General features: G+C 45.2%; 1 protein-coding gene across 12 annotated transcripts in view; it reads right to left on the bottom strand.

Moving 5' to 3' along the window:
• SFMBT1 (Scm like with four mbt domains 1) overlaps positions 1-17,113 on the bottom strand; it is a 130,403-nt gene extending 113,290 nt beyond the window's left edge. For 4 of the 12 annotated variants that reach the window (XR_013357857.1, XM_077858559.1, XM_077858555.1 and 1 more), the window contains exon 1: positions 15,870-16,052. The gene's annotated coding sequence lies outside the window, so the exon portion shown is untranslated. The other 8 variants (XM_077858567.1, XM_077858566.1, XM_077858556.1 and 5 more) reach the window with 7 other exon arrangements.
• Between the last annotated feature and the right edge of the window lie 2,471 nt (positions 17,114-19,584).

Here is a 19,584-nt window from a genome sequence, read left to right as displayed (position 1 = left end):
TTGGCCCAGAGCGCGATCCTGGAGACCTGGGATCGAATCCCACGTCAGGCTCCCGGTGCATGGAGCCTGCTTCTCCCTCTGCCTGTGTCTCTGCCTCTCCTTCTGCCTGTGTCTCTGCCTCTCTCTCTCTGTGTGACTATCATAAATAAATAAAAATTAAAAAAAAAAACTGGAAATAACTCAAAATGCATACCAACGGGAAATTGACTGAATAAATTAAGGTAGCATCCTGGAGACACTTGGCACCTACCTACTAAGGTAGAGCACGCAACTCTTGATCTCAGAGTTTTAAGTACAAGCCCCAGCCTACTTTAAAAAAAGAAAGAAAAAGGTGCATCCATGTAACAGACTACTAGGCAATCACTGAATAAAATGAGGCCGAGCTTTGTGTACTTGTATATATCTAAGGTATTTTAAATGAAAAGAGTACTACCAATTTGTTTTAAGTGGGTGGCAAATAGGTTTTAATACAAGTAGAATTTTTCTGGGGGGAAAAAAAAAGAAACGAGCAGTAATAGTGACCTACAGAAGGGGCTGAGGGACTGGGAGTCTCAGTAAAGGAATATACTCTTTTTCACAATTTGAAAACATTTTACTATGTACACGTAACTCTGTTAAAAAGAATGAAGAAGTACTTAAGTCTGTGATTATGATAAAATTAAAGCAATGGAAGAAAAAGTGTTGCCTATTAAACGCAATCTTATAGGGCAGCCCAGGTGGGTCAGCGGTTTAGTGTTGCCTTCAGCCCAGGGCCTGATCCTGGAGACCTGGGATGGAGTCCCACATCGGGCTCCCTGCATGGAGCCTGCTTCTCCCTCTGCCTGTGTCTCTGCCTCTCTTTCTCTGTCTCTCATGAATAAATAAATAAAATATTTTTATTTTTATTTTTAAAAAATAAAATAAAATAAATAATAAAAATAAAAAATAATAAACGGGGATCCCTGGGTGGCACAGCGGTTTGGCACCTGCCTTTGGCCCAGGGCGCGATCCTGGAGACCCGGGATCGAATCCCACGTCGGGCTCCCAGTGCATGGAGCCTGCTTCTCCCTCTGCCTATGTCTCTGCCTCTCTCTCTCTCTGTGTGTGACTATCATAAATAAATAAAAAATAAAAAATTAATAAATAAATCAATAAAATAAAAAAATAATAAACGCAATCTTACCTTTCTTATCTATCTCTAAATTCTTTGTGGCAAATATTTGAATTTATTTAAACAAGGGTGAATATAAAGCGGTCCACTCTACCCTCCTCCAATGCCACAGTAACTTTCCATTATGTGCCATAATGCTAAAAAAATAAATTACACTTGCTTCTTGAACCAAGATGCAAAAATCTCTTAAATGTCTGCCTTTGTTGTAACCAAAGTTTAAATGATTCAAATATATTAATAAATCTATAACTAAAGTTCAGTTACATTACATATGTTAATACTGTGTTCTAATCATATTTTATGGGACAGCCCCGGTGGCGAAGCGGTTTAGCGCCGCCGCCTGCAGCCCAGGGCGTGATCCTGGAGACCTGGAATCGAGTCCCGCGTCGGGCTCCCTGCATGGAGCCTGCTTCTCCCTCTGCCTGTGTCTCTGCCTCTCTCTCTGTGTGTGTCTCTTCTCTATGAATACATAAATAAAATCTTAAAAAAAAATCATATTTTATGAGGAAACATTTTCACATAAGATGTTCTTGTCTCTGAACTAACAAAGAACTTTAGAATTACTCAAGAGTCCAAATTTCTTGGGGGATCCCTGGGTGGCTCAGTGGTTTCGCGCCTGCCTTTGGCCCAGGGCACGATCCTGGAGTCCCGGGATCGAGTCCCACGTCGGGCTCCCAGCATGGAGCCTGCTTCTCCCTCTGCCTATGTCTCTGCCTGTCTCTCTCTCTCTCTCTCTCTCTGTGTCTATCATGAATAAATAAAAAAAAATAAATCTTAAAAAAAAAAAAAAAGAGTCCAAATTTCTTAAACCCTCCCCAGCCAAAAGTCACTTCAGTAATAAACAAGAGGGTTTCCTCCCATAGTTTCAAAATTTCCAAGACTAAAAAAAAAAAAAAAAAAAAACAAAATTTCCAAGACTTCTCCATTTCTAAACAGAACTAGGCAGGGAAAGCCTAAGTAAGTGTGTCCAATCTTCTTTCCACCTCTATAGATGCCTCCCCTGATCTCAGGGACCCCAGAACACTTAACAACAGATCACTGGATCTGATTCTGAAGCTCTGATTCATGCACCTGCGAGTAACAGGCTCACCTCAGTCACACCTGGGCGAATGAAGTTGCAAGTGGCATTGCCCCACCCTACACCCACACAGAACCAGACTGCTGACAGTACTCTCTGCAACTACCGCCATGAAAAGTAAAGAAAATGACTGGAGCTAATGCCCTTCAATTGGATTTTTACTAACAGAAATAGATCTCTTGAAGATCTATAGATGTGCAAGTGTCTTGGAAAAAATGATATAATATGCTAATGAAAATGAAATTTTGCTAACCTAAAATATTACCTAAAACAGATACTCTAAGAAGCAAAATATGATAAAATACTGACTTCTCATAAAAAAATTTCTGAACATCCAGAACTAAAATTGTAACACTGTACAAAAATCTCCAGGCTTAGAAAAAAAAATCCTGGGGTGCCTGGGGCTCAGATGATTAAATGTCTGCCTTCGGCTCAGGTTATGATCTTCAGGTCCTGGGTTCAGGCCTCACATCGGGTTCCCCGCTCAGTGGGAAGTCTGCTTCTCCCATTCCCTCTGCCTCTCCCCCGACCCCTCATGCTCTATCTCAAATGAATACAAAGAGTCTTTAAATATATATATCTATATAATTTTAAAATTAAAAAAAGAAAAAATACCTCTTAGATCATTTACAATTTGGTTTATTCACACCTCCATTTAACATATACATATTTGGGGATGCCTGAGTGTCTGCCTTCAGCTCAGGGTGTGGTCCTGGAGTTCCGGGATCGAATCCCACACCAGGCTCCCTACATGGAGCCTGCTTCTCCCTCTGCCTGTGTCTCTGCCTCTCTCTCTGTCTTTCATGAATAAATAAAATCTTTAAAAAAAATATTTGTCATGCACTTTTCTCAAGTACCAGGCATGCCATGCTGATTAAGATAGACCCAGTCCTCCCTCATGCACTGCTGGTAGGAATGCCAATTGGTATAGCCACTGTGGAAGACAGGCATAGAAGTTTCTCAAAATGTTAAAAATAGAACTACCAGGCAGCCCAGGTGGCTCAGCGGTTTAGCGCCACCTTCAGCCCAGGGCCTGATCCTGGAGACCCGGAATTGAGTCCCCCCCTCAGGCTCCCTGCATGGAGCCTGCTTCTCCCTCTGCCTGTGTCTCTGCCTCTCTCTGTGTCTCTCACGAATAAACAAATAAAATGCTAAAAATATATATATATATATAGAACTACCCTATGATCCAGCAATTGTACTGTGGTATTAACTAATTGAAATTGATAGATGCATCCCTATGTTTATTGCAGCATTATTTACAATAACCAAATTATGGAAGCAGCTCAAGTGTACATTGACAGATGAATGGGTAAAGAAGATGTAGTGTGTGTGTGTGTGTACACACATACACAGTGGAATATTATTCAGCCATAAAAAGGAAATTTTGCCATTTCTAACAACATGGATGGAGCTAGAGAATAATTACACTAAGTTAAATAAGCCAGTCAGAGAAAGACAAATACCGTACGATTTCACTAATATGTGGAATTTAAGAAGCAAACAAGCAAAGGAGAGAGAGAGAGAAAAGCACACCAAGAAAGCCTCTTAACTATTAAGAACTCATGGTCACCAGAGGGGAATTGGTTGACAGGATGGGTAAAATAGGTGATGGGGATTAAGGAGTGCACGTGTCATGATGAGCACTAGGTGATGTATGAAGAGTTGAATCACTATATTGTATACCTGAAACTAATAAATATAAGACTGTTAACTACACTGGAATTAAAATTAAAACTTTAATTTCAAAAAAAAAAAAAAGACCTAGTTCCTGTCTTCATGAAATTTACAAGAGTAAACACATGAACAACGCATCAGGGCACTCTAGTTCTCTCACAAGGAACAATAAGGAAAAACATCCTTGGAGTCGATTTTAATATTCTCTACAATGTGGCTTCAAATTTATATTTATATAATAAATTAAAAATTTTCAATTTAAATCTTAAAATGAGCTGAAAATAAGATAATTTCATATAGTGATAAGTGCCATAAAGAAAACCAAACAGTAATGAGAAAGTAGTGCCTGGAGTGGGGGGTAAGGAACTAACTTGTTATGCTTGGAGGGACAGAAAACACATGTGGGTGGTATTGTGGGGAAGTGGTGGAAAAGTGGGAGAAATGGACAGGGGACAAATCACAAAGGGCATTATAGGCCACAAAAGGAGTTTGGATTTTATTCTAAAGACTATGGAAAGTCACTGGCAGGCTCTAAGCCTGGGAGTGACAAGAGGGAATCTAATTAAACATAATAGCTTCTTGTTTAGAACACATCTTCAAGAAGAAAGAATGTCATAAATGGTAGTGCTGTAATATTGCTTCTGTGCCTTCATCAGCTATAGTTTATCTACGCTTCACTCTCTGCTAGGTTGTGTGCAGGGTACTGTACACAGGGTCCCTGACCTTGAGCTCAAACTCTGGTAAAGGTGAGAAACACTGAATAATTACAACTGTAATCTTTGTAAGAGTGGAATATGTAGAATTCCTTGAGCACCCAGGGCCAAGGGTAGTTAACTGCCCTGGAGGAGTCCAGGAAGGAAGACCTCACACAAGAGCAGAGTCAGAGCCCTACAAAGGGCAAGCAGAGATTTCCTGAGTGCACTCCTCTCTGTGCAATACCCACACCACTGGTGGGACACAAGAAGACGTATGAGCTACAAAGACTCTTTTTTTTTTTTTTAGACTCCTCTTTTAAAGTGTGTCATGTAAGATTTTTATGGTGGAATGGGAGAGAAAAGCTAACATATATAACTTGCAACTGCAACTTCACAGATATTGGTTAAATTTTAAAAAATTTTTTTGGTTAAATAAAATTTTATTAAGAACTTCAAAAGCACAAAATTCCAGTTATAAAATAAATTAAGTCCTGGAGGTTAACATACAGCACGGCAACTACGGTTAGTAACACTGTATTGCATATTTGCTAAGAAAGCAGATTTTTTAAAGTTCTCATCACAAGAAAAAAAAAAAAGCTTTGTTAACTGTGTGTGGTGACACATGTTAACTAGACTTACTGCAGTGGCCATCCCCCAATATATACAAATACTGAATCATTATGCCAGACACCTGAAGCCAATATAATGTTGTATGTCACCTGTACCTCAATTTAAAAATTATCTTTTTAAAAGAACTTCAATTATTTGCTGTTCTCACCACACTGAAAATGTGGTAGTCTACACATCACTTCAACAAGTGGGCCTATGCTCTGTGTGTGTGTGTTACCCATAATGAGCTACGGTTAAAATTTTTTTGAGGGACCCCTGGGTGGCGCAGCGGTTTGGCGCCTGCCTTTGGCCCAGGGTGCGATCCTGGAGACCCGGGATCGAGTCCCACATCGGGCTCCCGGTGCATGGAGCCTGCTTCTCCCTCGCCTATGTCTCTGCCTCTCTCTCTCTCTCTCTGTGTGTGACTATCATAAATTAAAATAAATGAATGAATGAATAAATAAATATTTTTTGAATACCAACTTTCATGCAGCCATTTTTATGAGCCCCCTTCTCCCACCAAAAAAATAGGCTTTCATCAAAGTTTTCAAACAGAGATGTAGGAAAAATTCCAAATACTCTGCACTTAGATTAAAAACTGATTAACAGGGCAGCCCCAGTGGCTCAGCAGTTTAGTGCCAGCCCAGGGCGTGATCCTGGAGACCCAGGATGGAGTCCCATGTCGGGCTCCCTGCGTGGAGCCTGCTTCTCCCTCCGCCTGTCTCTGCCTCTCTCTCTCTCTGTGTCCCTCATGAATAAATAAGTAAAATCTTAGAAAAAAAAAAAACTGATTAACAATTTCCCAGTTAGCTTTATGTGTGTATATACATGAACATACACATATACTTCCTGAGCTACTTGGAAGTGTTAGAGACATGACATCTTACCTCTAAACTCTTCAGCTGCTGTCCCCTAGGAATAAGGACATTCTCTTATATAATTACAACACCATTAGCACACCTTAAAAAGAAAATTCAACATCTCTTTAATATCATCTATCATCAGGTACACAGTTTTAAAATTTTAAGTACAAAGAAGGGGCTTTGTTGAGAACCTAACTGAAGGAATTGTTCCAACAAACTGATTAGATTTACTATTATTTGTATTTCATTATTTTTCATTTCTAAACGTAATAATACTTTATAAAATTTAAGTTAAAAGTCCAATTTTTAGGGGCACATAAGTGGCTCAGTCAGTTAAACATCTGCCTTTGGCTCAGGTCTTGATCTTAGAGTCCTGGAATAGAGCCCCCACATCAGGTTCCCTGCTCAGTAGGGAGTCTGCTTCTCCCTCTCCCTTTGCCCCCCACTCAGGTGCACACTCTCTCAAGTAAGTAAAATCCTTTTTAAAAAAAGCCTAATTTTTAAAAGTCAATTTATTAAATATTAAAAGGAGTATGATGATCAAATATGGCAAAAAGTGTGAAAGTGGTACATGCAAGATTGACATTTTGGAAGTGCTGTGTTTATGAAAGGACACTCTAGACAAAGGGACCTCCACAGAAAAGGATATGCAGAAGAGCAGGGTCCTGGTGTAACTGGTGAGGAAAGCACGTGAGCGAGAGGGAGATGAGTGGGACAGGTCACTGAAGGAAAGCTCTTTCAGAATTCTGAGCCCTTCACCCTACTGGCAAAGGGAGTTTTACATGATACAATCAGGTTTGTTTGGAAAGCTCTATCTGGCCACAGTATGTCAGATGGACTGGAGAACGGGGGGGGGGGGGGGGGGACCACTTGGAGTCAAGAGAACGAGGTTTATATTTTTCTCTGCAAGTATTTAATGTTTTAGTTACATTATAGGTTGAATAAACCTACATTAGTAAAGGGACAAAACAAAAATGTAAAATTAAACTAAGCTTATCTTGAATGTTCATGTTCTAGAAATGCAGCTTTAAAGACAGAAAAGTATAGTCAGAAGAGACGTAAATTTTGAAAGGAGCCCTTGGGCACTTCTGAAGGTTTCAGCATTTAATGGAACTGGCTTTTTAATACCCAGTTTCACTTTCCAAAGTGGCTTTCCTTTTCCTTGGCAAGATTCATCACTGGCACTAATTTTATGTTTATCAGTCACAATTAAAAATTTCCAAAGGAAAACCAATGGGAAAGAGGCAGGGTGCAAAACAGATAAAGTGATTTTCAAATACACAGAGTGCCCTCAGGACAGTACTGGCAGTAACTCCAGGAGCTCCATGTACAGAGTCCAGGGGCCAGATGCCAAATCTGCCTCAAGGAGGAGGAGTTGGGCAGCGCTGGGAGGCTGGCCCTTCACTCCCTTCCCCAAAAAGACCTCTAGTTTTATTTATGTTACATATTGGGCTTCCTAGAAAGATTTCATTTGAACAAAGGGATCCACGGCTTTAAAAATGTTTGAAAGCCAAGGAGTCAGAACTGCACGAATATTCTTCAGGCAGAGGCTGGAAATCCAAGAAGATTTTGAGTTCCCCAGGAGAGCTGCCGGGGAACACGAAACGAACACCAACACTGAAGAGGAATGTAAAGAAAGAGACCTCGGCAGACAGGCCTACCAGAGGAGCAGCAGCTTTGGGATAGAACGGGTTGTCTGGGACCTGTGGATTTTGAGGGGCTGGTGAGGCATCAAAACTGGAGGTCCAGATAGCAAAGGTCATGTGGAAGGAAAGCTTAGCAGAAAGGAGGGCACAAGGGCCAGGTGAAGTCTAAATGCGGATGAATCCACCAAGAGAGAGACGTAAACAGTGAAACAAGGGAGGGTCGAAAAGGTCACAGAAGGCAAAAAGAAAAGGGTCTTCCTCAAGGCAGGACCCTGTGGGGCCACCCACACCCAGGGCCACCTCAGCAGGTGACTCTGAATTTGGGATAGCCTGTGTCCGGGAACAGAGAGAGCATAGGCTAAGACTGGTTGCGGGTGGTGCTCTACAAAGCAGAGGCTGCAGAAGGGCTAGGAAGCAAGTGAAAGACTGGACAATGGGTCCAGGTCTGAAGGGGCTGGAACTCTGAGAGAAAAAGGAGATCACAATGAGCTGCAACATCAGCCACGGGTATGGAAGCCCCTTGAGGAGACTATAGAAGAATACCACACCAGAACCTAAGATTTCACTAGCAGGGGTGTTCTGGAAAGAGCTCCTTTTAGGTAAGTTGATAGGAAGCCAAAATCAGTGTAAAGGGTTGGGCCAATGCCTTACGGCCCTGGGTCTGGCAGCAGAAGTCATGCAACGCCCCCTCTCAAACACTCATTGCAGAGAAGGGACACCCACTCTAAAAGGGAAGGCCAGAAGAGCCTGCCCAGCCCCTCCATTCCCTTGTTGCAACTACTATTGGCAATAAAGGCCTGGCAACAGTCATTTAAAGCTGCTTTCAGTTCACCCTGGAGCCTCTATCTGCCCTTAAGGAAAACAGGGCTCCAATAACATCTAGAAGAAGCTCTGTTTCCCAATTTGTGTAAAATGTTACTTGTATTGGGGCTCCTGGGTGGCTCAGCCACTTAAGCATCTGCCTTCCTCTCAGGTCATGATCCCAGGGTCTTGGGATAGAGTCCCCAGTCTCTGGATCCATGCTCAGCGGGGAGGCTGCTCCTCCCTTTCCCTCTGCCCTGCACCAGCTGTGTGTGCTCACTTGGGCATGTGCTCTCACTCTCTCCCTCTCCCTCCCAAATAAATAAAAAAATCTTAAAAACAAAAGTTACCTGTGTTAATAATAATATAAACTATGCATATTTTAAATGCAAATAGAACTAATGATTGAGGACTGGGAAACTGGCTTTTAAAAGGAAACAAAATGGGGGTGCCTGACTGGGTCAATCAGTAGAGCATGCAACTCTTGATCTTCTGGTCATGAGTTCGTCAAGACACACAGTGGGTGTGGAGCCTACTTAAAAAAATTTGGGGTGGACACCTGAGTGGCTCAGTGGTCGGGCATCTGCTTTTGACCCAGGGCATGATCCCAGGATCTGGGATCAAGTCCTACATCAGGCTCCTTGTGGGGAGCCTGCTCCTTCCTCTGCCTGTGTCTCTGCCTCTCTCTGTGTCTCTCTCATGAATAAATAAAAATCTTTAAAAAAAATTTTTTAAGGGAAATAAAATGAGGGGGTAGCCCGGGTGGCGCAGCGGTTTAGCGTCGCCTGCAGCCCAGGGCGTGATCCTGGAGACCCTGGATCGAGTCCCACGTCAGGCTCTCTGCATGGAGCCTGCTTCTCCCTCTGCCTGTGTCTCTGCCTCTCTCTGTCTCTATGAATAAATAAATAAAATCTTTTAAAAAAAAGGGGGGGGGAACAAAATGAAAATAATAAACATCAATTACATTAAGAGTTTAAAGGGCTTAGATAAATAAGTGATCATAACAACAACTATAAAACATCCAGTTTTTCCAAATTTCTAGCTTTAGTTACTAGACCACCAACCCTTGCCCATTTTGCTCAAAAAATAAATAAGTAAAACTAATCAAAAGGAAACCAGGTGTTCCTGGAAAGAACACCTGCTAATTTTTTTAGAAAGAAAAGTATGGGGGCACAGGGCTGGCTCAGTCAGTAGAGCATGCAACTCTGATCTCAAGGGTGTGAGTTCAAGCCCCTCACTGGGGAGGAGGGAGGGAGGGAAGGAGGGAGGGAGAAAAGAAAAAGAAAAAGAAAAAGAAAGAAAAAGAGAAAAGAAAGGAAAAGAAGTCTCGTCTAATAGTTTACTTAGAAACTCCCATGCTTATTTTAAAAATTAACAAACTGACTCATATATAAACTGGACTTTTCACAGTACTTAACTGACAATTTAGGAGAATCAGTAATACACAAGAGGGAAAGAATGGAATAAAAGAGGTGCCTCACTAGTGTCCTTGGGACAGTATTTACCAAAGAAACTGACACTTTCAGAAAAATCTTACTAACAACTAAACCACTCTGATTTAAAAACTGAGAAGTTAAGGCACAGACACACAAAAAAATCAGGCTTCCTAACATTGTCAATTTTTCAAGGATTTCAAGAAAGTCAAAAGCAGCCTCGTCTAGAAGGTAGTGATGGGAATGGTGATCAAGAGGTGCCCCAAAATACCTGTTCTCTCCAGTAACAGTATTCAGAAAACTCACCCCCATGTCTACTATACTAATATATGCATTAAAAAATAAAGAGTTAAAACAATAATGAAAGCAAAAACGTATGTACACCTCTTTAGCCATTCTGAGAATGCTAACTACTTGACTCCTAATCCTTAGCTTTGTCAGACCTGCTTTCCCTCTGTGACTGGATATCTGCATTACACAAATGCAAAGTGAAAGTAATAGAATAAATTTAAAATATAAAGCTTTAATTATGCAGTATCATTATTATGTAGGTTATTGAGCCTCTTTAAATACTAAGTTTTCCATTAATACAGAAATAAGATGTTAAATATGGCAAAACCTCAACTAACCGGAACAGCTGGCGAATGAGTCACTGACTAATCTTGCCTCTCAGATAGCTAAAGGCTTATGAACAACTTTGAACACACAAATTTTTTTGGTTAACTGTTCTGGATAAATGCTTTGAACCAGACGAACATGGCGAACATCAGCGATTATACACAAAGATGTGAAACCTTATGACACACAAGGCTCTCTGTCCCTACCCAAAAGAGATCCCAGACTGGAGCAACCCTTGCTTTTTACTTTCCCGTCTTCCACCAGTTGTCACATTCTGCCTCCAGCTCTCTTACGTTCGTTCCAATAACCAAGTGTGTCAGGACTGTGTCTAAGGAAAAGGCACCTGGTTGTCACAGCTTCACTGGCAACCCACAGAGTTCTTCCAAAGGAGATAAACCAGTCCTCCTGTACAGGGTTCTGTGACCCCTACTTTACCTGCTGTCAAAATCTTTTTAAAAATGTATTTCCTGAAAAGGAAATTCTGATGCACATGCTATGCTATGGCTGAGCCTTGAGGACATTATGCTGAAACAAGCCACTCACAAGAAGACAAATACAGTATGATTCCACATACATGGGGCAGCCAGAGTTGTCAAAGTCGTAAGACAGAAAGTACAATGGTGTCTGCCAGGGGCTGGCAGGAAGAGGGAAATGGGGAGTTACTCTCAGTGGGCTCCGAATTTCAGTTTGGGAAGATCAAAATGTTCTGGCAATAGATAGTAGTGACAATTGCACAACACTGTGAATGTATTTAATGCCCCTGAATTGTACATTTTAAAATGGGAAATTTTATGTTATGTATATTCCTCACTGTTTACCATGTTCTAGACAGGTGACATGCTAGGTGATTCTGTTTTGTCACCATCTCATCACTCCAAGAACATTATGTATTTTGACACAGTAAAAATGAGCCAAACGTATCTTAAAATTATGATCCCAAATTACTATATACTATTTTTTAACACCAAGAAAGCATGTTTTACAGAAAATGACCCATATGAAAAACACTAGCAAAAACTCCAAGACCAGAAAGCACTCTACCTGGGCAGCAAATTAATGTGAAAAGAGTGAAACACTAGCAGCAACTCACAGGCAGCCTTACGACCCAGCAGATATTACATGGCAGCCACCTCAAATATCTTTTAAAAACTATTAAGGGTAAATAATAATAATAATAATAATAATAGCAACAATTTGGAATTCAAATCAAAATACTTGTTAGGGGCACCTGGTTAGGGGCTCAGTGGTTGAGCATCTGCCTTTGCCTCAGACCATGATCCCAGAGTCCTGGAATCGAGTTATGCCTCTGGCTCCCCACAGGAGCCTTCTTCTCCCTCTGCTTATGTTTCTGCCTCTCTCTGTGTGTCTCTCATGAATAAATTAAATCTTTTTTTAAAAAATCAAAATACTTGTTGGTTAACACTTCAAATTGATTGTCAGCAGGAAAAACTCTTGAGGCATTTTAATAATTGCTAAATTTCTCCACTCATCTCATGTTGTCATTCCAAATATATGACTGTCATGCACTTCCAACTGCAGACAAACGACCTCTCATCTAAGACCCTCTCCAAACGTTGTCTCTGACCAGAACCAACTTTCCCAAACAGATACTCTCAACTGCCCTATCGACCCCAAATGAGTTTAACAACTGACCTTCCTCCAAATTAAGCAAATGTCAAAAAGGAACCTGCATGCAGCACTGTAACCTATTAGAAACGCCACCTCATAGCCTCTACCTGCACAGTCAAATGCTTGACTCTGAAATTACCAACTATCAAACCACAAAGTTTGAAACTTAGTACCTTTTAGCACAACATACAGTCTACATGTTTGCTTCGTAATTATGTCCTTGAGTGATCATCTAAAGATTAAGAGACCCGAATACAGTCAAAAACATCCACTTGAATAAGAGACTAGAAATTAATTATATACAAATCTTCAGGTGCCTCTGAGTTAAAGGCAAAGGTTTACAGTCAAACTTGTTAAAACTTCTGCAGTGAAGTCATAGTTTTTCTATTAATACTTCTTTGTTTTTATCCTCTCTCCCACTTTTGTAAAATTTTAAGATGAACTTGCAACAACCTGATCACATACTTTTAATTTTAAATCATTTTCCAATAGTGCTAGTACCACTTGAAAAAACAGTCACGTGGAAATCCTGCTCCCTCAAGTCTAATGGTTCAAAATCTCCCTAGTAACAAAATCCTTAGGGACTTTCATCCAATTTAGCAACTATGTATAAAAAGAAATATTTATTTCAATTACAAAACATCCCAGTTAGATAATAAAAATTACTAAAACTACCCTGTAATAATAAAGTTATACCATTTACTGATTATATGTTTTTTTATTCTCATTTAAATCACTCCAAAATATTGGTTAACAGCCAAATAATTCCAGACAGTAAAGTTTTAGGAAATTATTAGAAAATTTTTAATATAAAAGTATTTGGCGGGAATCCCTGGGTGGCTCAGCGGTTTAGCACCGCCTTCAGCCCAGGGCATGATCCTGGAGTCCAGGAATCGAATTCCACATGAGGGTCCCTGCATGGAGCCTGCTTCTCCCTCTGCCTGTGTCTCTGCCTCTCTCTCTCGATCATAAATAAATAAAATCTTTTAAAAATATATATTTTGAAAAAAATATATATATATATATTTTGCATTCAAAATACCTGCTAAGATAATGATCTATTTTCTGCTTTGTAGTCGTTTTTTAAACATTAACATGAAGTTTTAACAAAAAGGTCAATGAAGTTTAGATAGTTCACCTGTTCTATAGACTTCAGAGTCAAATGATAATGTGCATCCACACCCCCATTCTGTAGCTAAGCCCAGTCTAGTGACCACTGAGAAAGCAAAAGTACTCTACCGAAGCAGCAAGGTTATGGATAGGAAAAGCATTTTTAAAGAGAAAAATCAAAATTTTCAAAGAAACAAATATCAAAAGAAGAAATGCCTTTTTATAGGTATCTTGCTTCTCATTTTGTACCTTTAGTTGCATCTCTCAAAATTCAATAAATTTTAAGTTAAATATCTGATACCACAAAAACTAAGAAACCTAAAAAGATGCGCGCGCGCACACACACACACACACACCACACAAAACCAGTGGATCAATCATCACCAAGTGATGGATTACTGTCTTAGCAAACGATGCTGTGAATCTTGGGAGTACAGTAACCAAATCCAGCTTAATTGTTGGCTAGTCAACTGACTGGCTTAGTCATAGAAAACAGAATTATTCAGCAGAATCCATTTCACAAAGGAAAATCTTTGAACTTTGTGGACTATGCCCCCATAAATCCCTACCACGGGCCTTAGACAGTTCCTAACTTTACATCACAGACGTCCTTGCAGTAAAAACACAGGCCAGTGTGAAGAATTACCAAGAATTCACTTACAATTTCTAACTCCTTTAGGAGCAGAAACCAGAAAATGTACAGGAATACATTAAAAGGTATTTGGGGAGAATAAGCAAATCGCTCCAAGTAATTCCTTTCAGTAGTGAATATTAAAAAAAAAAAAATCTTTTTAGAGGGCTAATATAAAAAGGTACCCTAATCAGGTTGAAATAAAAAAAATTAATCGCACCTGACATAATTTTTAGTTACCTTTTGTTTTTGCTTTCATCACTAGAGCTTTAATGACTTGATAAACCAGGCGAATATCCTGCATATATAAATCAAGTTAATTGCTGTCATTTAAATGGTTGTTAAAGCTTTATGCCCACATTCTTTAATTCACTGAACTTTAAAAAATCAATTTTCATTCAATTTTCTCAGCAAATTCTAGGCTTTAAGGAACTGATTCATCTACTAAAACCCTAAACACTGACTTGTTGGGAAAGTTCATGATCCATCCTTCCAAATCTACTATCTGGAAATACACCAGTATTCCAATAATGGGAAGTAACACATCAATACTAGGCCCGTGACCACAAGGATGCCCAACAACCACAGATCCAAACCTGCAAAGCCCTGCAAAGTCTCAGCTGGGTAAGTGGCCTTCTGGCTAAGAAGTCTTAGAATTCCAGGTAGTAAAAACCGTTATAAAAGCATTTAGGGTCATGGCAAAAATGACCATAACTCCAGGTTTACACACCTGTTGTCCCTCAGCTTACTACTGCCCTTCACCCTCAAAAGGGTCCTGTTGTGAAGCAAAAGTCACCCTGGGGAGGGGAGAGGCGTTTACTGAACAAGAGAAATGTAAAGGGAGCCCTTTGGGAGGCTGAAAATGCTGTATCTTTGTCTGAGTGTGGTTATTGGGCCATATAAGTCATTTAAGGTCTTATTGTAAATCAGACCTCAAATACAAAATATATACATAATTTTTAAAACACACTGAAATACATTCATAAATGCCTTTGTTCAAATAAGTGACATAAATACTAGACGTAGCAAATAAGATTTTTCCAAATGTATTTTAATAAAGACGTATATTTATTGTGAACACTTTTATGTAGAACCTGTCAAAATACAGACTGCGGTGTTTTTGTTTTTTTTAATCTCTCATTTTAAAAAGTTGCCAAATTGAGATCTGAAAGCCTGCAGAAAGATCATCTACTACTCACTCTCTGATTTTGCAAATAAGGAAAACCAAATCTTTAAGGCTAAGAACCCTATGGAGATAAGGCAGCTAGTCAATGACAACAGTAGCAACAGAACGGTTTCCTGATCTTGAGCCACTCCCGTTTCCACCAGGCCGTTACTTTTGTGACACTGTAAACAAATATGAACTCTGGATCTACCTAAGGCAGAGAAGGATTCAACACACTCCTCAAACTACCAGGCCAACGGCCCCCAAAGCGTACACACAAAGACACGCTCATTTTCCTCTTCTCAGGACAGCTGGCAAATGATCAATTACATTTTCAGGCAGGCATTTGTGCTGCGATTCAGTCGGGTGTGACATCTCTCAAATGTGCTTCCAAGGAGGAAAAGGTATATTGCAGGGAGGGGCAAAAATGCATCTCAGTTCCTTTCAAATCTCTTGGATGGTTACTTGGTTCTCAAAACTATGTCACTAAGTTAAGACTCGTGGAGACATCGCTTGGGGCCGTTCACCAGCAGCAGGGCTTAGAGTGACCCGCTGGGAATAAGCCCCCAACACACACACACACACACACACACACACACACGCGCGCGCGCGTGCGCTAAATAAAAAACCTGGTCTCTGGCCGGGGTGTCCTAGCCAACTCTCTGCGCGGAACAGGACTTGCGAGCGGGTGGACCCGTGCCTCGCGGCTTAGGTCCAGACCCCGGGGAACGGCTAGCTGACATCTCGCTGGAAACTTAACATACATCCTTTCCGCGGGAATTTATTTCTGGTTCTCACAAGGCGTTTCTGCTCCCCGGCAGAGCAGGCCTTGCTTCTCGGCGCTCTCTGCTCGCGCTCTCCGCAGCCTCCTCTTCGCGGCTTGAAACGAGACTTGGGAACAGAAATCGAAACGGTCACGGCCCTCCGGGGCGCGCGGCTCGGGGCGCGCGGGTCCGGCCGGGGTCGGGCGAGCCCACGGCCCGCGGGCGCGCCGCTCCGGGGAGGCCCCAAGCCACCGGTTGCGGCGGCCGCTCCCCGCTCCCCGCTGCCCGCTCCCCGCTCCCCGCTCCGCCCGCGGCGCAGAGGCCACCTCGGGCCTCCGAAGTTCGCACCGCGGCGCGGGCAGCGCGCGCCCCCCCCACCGCGGCCCGCGGCCCCGGGCCCCCGGCCCCCGGCCCCCGGCCCCGCTGCGGGTTCGCGCCCGGGCCCCGGAGCGAGCCCGGGGGGCGGGTCCGCGGGGGCTCGGCGGGCGGGAGCGCGGGGAGGGGCGCGCGGCGGGGAACTTGGGCGCCTCCGGCACCGCCGCCCCGCCACTTCCCTTTCACGCCCGCGGGGCCAAAGCGCACCGCGCCGCCCGCTCGCCCGCCCCCCCGCCCGGGGCCGCTCTCCGCCGCGCCGAGGCGCCCAGGCGCGCTCCTGCAGCCCGGCCGGCCGGTGCGCGGGGCCGGGGCCGGGGCCGGGGCCGGGGCCGGGGCCGGGGCCGCGGCCGCGGGGGCGCGCGAGGCCGCGCGCGGGCGCCGCGCTCCCCCCGCCCCGCCCCCGCCCCAACGTGCCGCCGCCGCCGCCGCCGCCGCCGCCGCCGCCCGTTGGCGCCTCCGCCCGCGCGCCCGCCGCCCGCCGCCCGCCGGCCCCGGCCCCGGCCGCTCTCCGCCCGCAAAGTTGCGCGGCCCGCCTCGGAGGGGAGGGGAGGGGAGGGGAGGGGCGCCGCGCCGCCCCCCGCCGCCGCCCGCCGCCGCCCCCCGCCGCCCGCCGCCGCCGCCGCCGCCGCCGCCGCCCCTCCAGGCCGCCGCGCGCGGGAAGGCCCAGCTGGCCGCCCCGCTTTTTTACCTGCCGGGAGTTTTCGCGCGCGCCCTCGCTCGACCGCTGGCTTTTCCCCCTTCTCGCGCTCCTTTTCTTTCTTTCTTTCCTTCTTTTCGCTTCCCCGCGCGGGCGCTTTCTCCGCTCGCGCCGCCCGCGCCCGCCCGCGCGCGCCCTCCTTCCTGCTGGGCTCGCGGAGCGGGCGGCCGGCAGCTCTCCCCGCCCCCCTCCACCCGCGCTCCGGCGGAGGCGGCGGCGGCGGCGGCGGCGGCGGCGCTCCGCGCTCCGACTCATTCCAATATGGCACGGGCGCACCGCGCATGCGCCCGCGCCCCCCCACCCGCGCTCTCCCGGCAGCCCGCGCCCCTCGCGCCGCGCGTGTGCCCCCGGCCCGCCAGCCGCCCCCCCGGCCCGCCTGCCGCCCCCCCGCGCCCGCCCCCGCGCCCCGAGCCCCAACTGCCGCCGAGCCCCCGAGGCCGTGGCGCAGGGCACGCGGCGGCGCCTGCGGGGCCCCCGACGGCGCGGACGGGCCCGGCCAGGGAGACGCGCGCGCCCCGCGGCCCCAGCGCCCACCGGTCCGCCCCCCGTTCCCCGAGGCTCGGGGCGGCCGCGCCGCTGCCGTCCGCACGTGACCGCCCCGGGCAAGGCGGCATGAGCGGGGGAACGGGCGGCGCGGGGCCCCGGCCTCCGCGGGAGGCGCCCGCAGATGCGAGTGCGCCCGCCGCCCGGGGCCGCAGCGAGGGGGCGCAAGACGGCGGCCGGGCCGGGCCGGGCCGGGCGGGGCGGGGCGGGGGCGCCGGGGGCCCGAGGCGGCTGCGGGCGCTCTGGGTTTTCGGAGCCCGGCCCCGCCCCCGCGAGGTCCGCGGGACGCCCCCCCCCCCCGCCCGCCCGCCCGCCCCTCGGGATGGGAGACCCCGCGAGGGCCCGGCGCTCCCGGCCCCCGGCGCCGATGGCTCCCGCCTTTCGCGAGGGAGGCGAGGTCCGAGGTGCCAGCGCGGGCTCAGCGGCTCCCCAGCGACCTCGGCGACCTCGGCACCACCGCGCGGGGGAACACGACCCGCTCTCCGGCCGAACTTGCCCCGAGTTACGCTGCTGGCCGAATTTGAATCCAGATTTTTTTTTTTTTTTTTGGCCACCACTTAAAGACAACGTGACAACCAGAGAAAAGAAAAAATGTACAAAGTATCCATAACCACTGCGGAAGCCGTAAAACCTCCCACCTATATACGTGTCTTTACATAGTTGCAACCAACCACACAGTTTTCTTTTGTGTTTGCTACTATGCTATCCCTTCGCGTTTTCTTCCCTTCGCTTGATCCATTCTGAAGATGTGCGGGTATCCTCGTGCGTTTATTTATTCAGTCTCGTGATAGGGTATGTTTGGGTTCTTCACCATCGTCTGCTAATATGTCCTTTAATTCTGCACTCAGGGCAAATTCCCGGCAGTTGAGTTACCAGGCGGAAGGCAGAGGGGTCTTGCTCCGCGGTGCGGGAGGACCTGCCCTAAAGCTCTGCCTGGCTCATGCTGCTGCCTCCCAGGAACGATTGTAGAGAGGTGTGAGACACATCTCTAAGCAGAGGGAACCATCTTTTTTCCCCTCCTACTTTACTAGTGTCTGTGAGTAGTTTGAGGTTACTTTAACCGCTCTTAGATGACTTTAAAAATGAGTGTTTTTCCATCATTTACTGTCTATTCCCCTTTCTGCGAATGGTTGTTGATATCCATTCACCTGCTGGGGACTTGAAGCTCCTCTGACTTTGAATAAGTATTTTTCTGTATCATCTGTATTATTCCTGTGTCATCAATGATGCAGATATTTCCCAGTCTGTTGGTCTTTTTTGTCTTATTTTAATGTTCAATCTGTCATTCTAGTCCTTTGTGATTTTATCGCTCGAATGCTGACAAAACGAGCTTTCTTCGACCCATCTGATGGTCTATTTTCTGCTGCTTTTCTTTTCTTTTTTTTTTTTTTTTAAGATCTTATTTATTTATTCATGAGAGACAGAGGGGGAGAGAGGCAGAGACACAGGCAGAGGGAGAAACAGGCTCCATGCAGGAAGCCCAGTGTGGGACTCAATCCCGAGACTCTGGGATCACTCCCTGAGCCAAAGGCAGACACTCAACTGCTGAACCACCCAGGTGTCCCTTCTGCTAATTTTCTGCAATTTCACTTTACACTTAATTCTTTGATGATTATCCATCCCAAGTTTATTTTCCTGTGTGGAATAAAATATGGATTTAACTCACCACCAGCATCACCAGTTTTTATTTCTTATGCAATCATCATTTATTAAATAATTTTTCCCCTGCTTTTTTTTAGTAAGATCTATTTTTACAGTAGGCTTTTGATTCCGGTCGATCTGTTTCTCCAATTCTTTTCACTGACCTCAGTTGGAGCAGATACCATACAGATCTAAATATTGGTTCTTTAGAACAGGTTCTAACATCTAACAGGGCTATCTTGCCTTTCACAGAGCTTCCTGTTATTCAGAATATCACTTGGTAACCACACCAGTTTCCTGTGACCATACATATTCTAGTAAACATACAGGGAGTAAGAATGCTGGCTTTGAAGATGGGAGCATCCAGGTCCAATTCTTACCACCCCCATTACCTTAGCAAGTTACTTGTTCCGTCTAGGCCTAGGGAATATATAAAATGGGGGTAAGAGTAACACCTGC

The sequence above is a fragment of the Canis aureus genome, chromosome 19 (assembly GCF_053574225.1).
Source record: "Canis aureus isolate CA01 chromosome 19, VMU_Caureus_v.1.0, whole genome shotgun sequence".
Taxonomy (NCBI): domain Eukaryota; kingdom Metazoa; phylum Chordata; class Mammalia; order Carnivora; family Canidae; genus Canis; species Canis aureus.
This window is presented reverse-complemented; position numbering and strand designations above follow the sequence as displayed.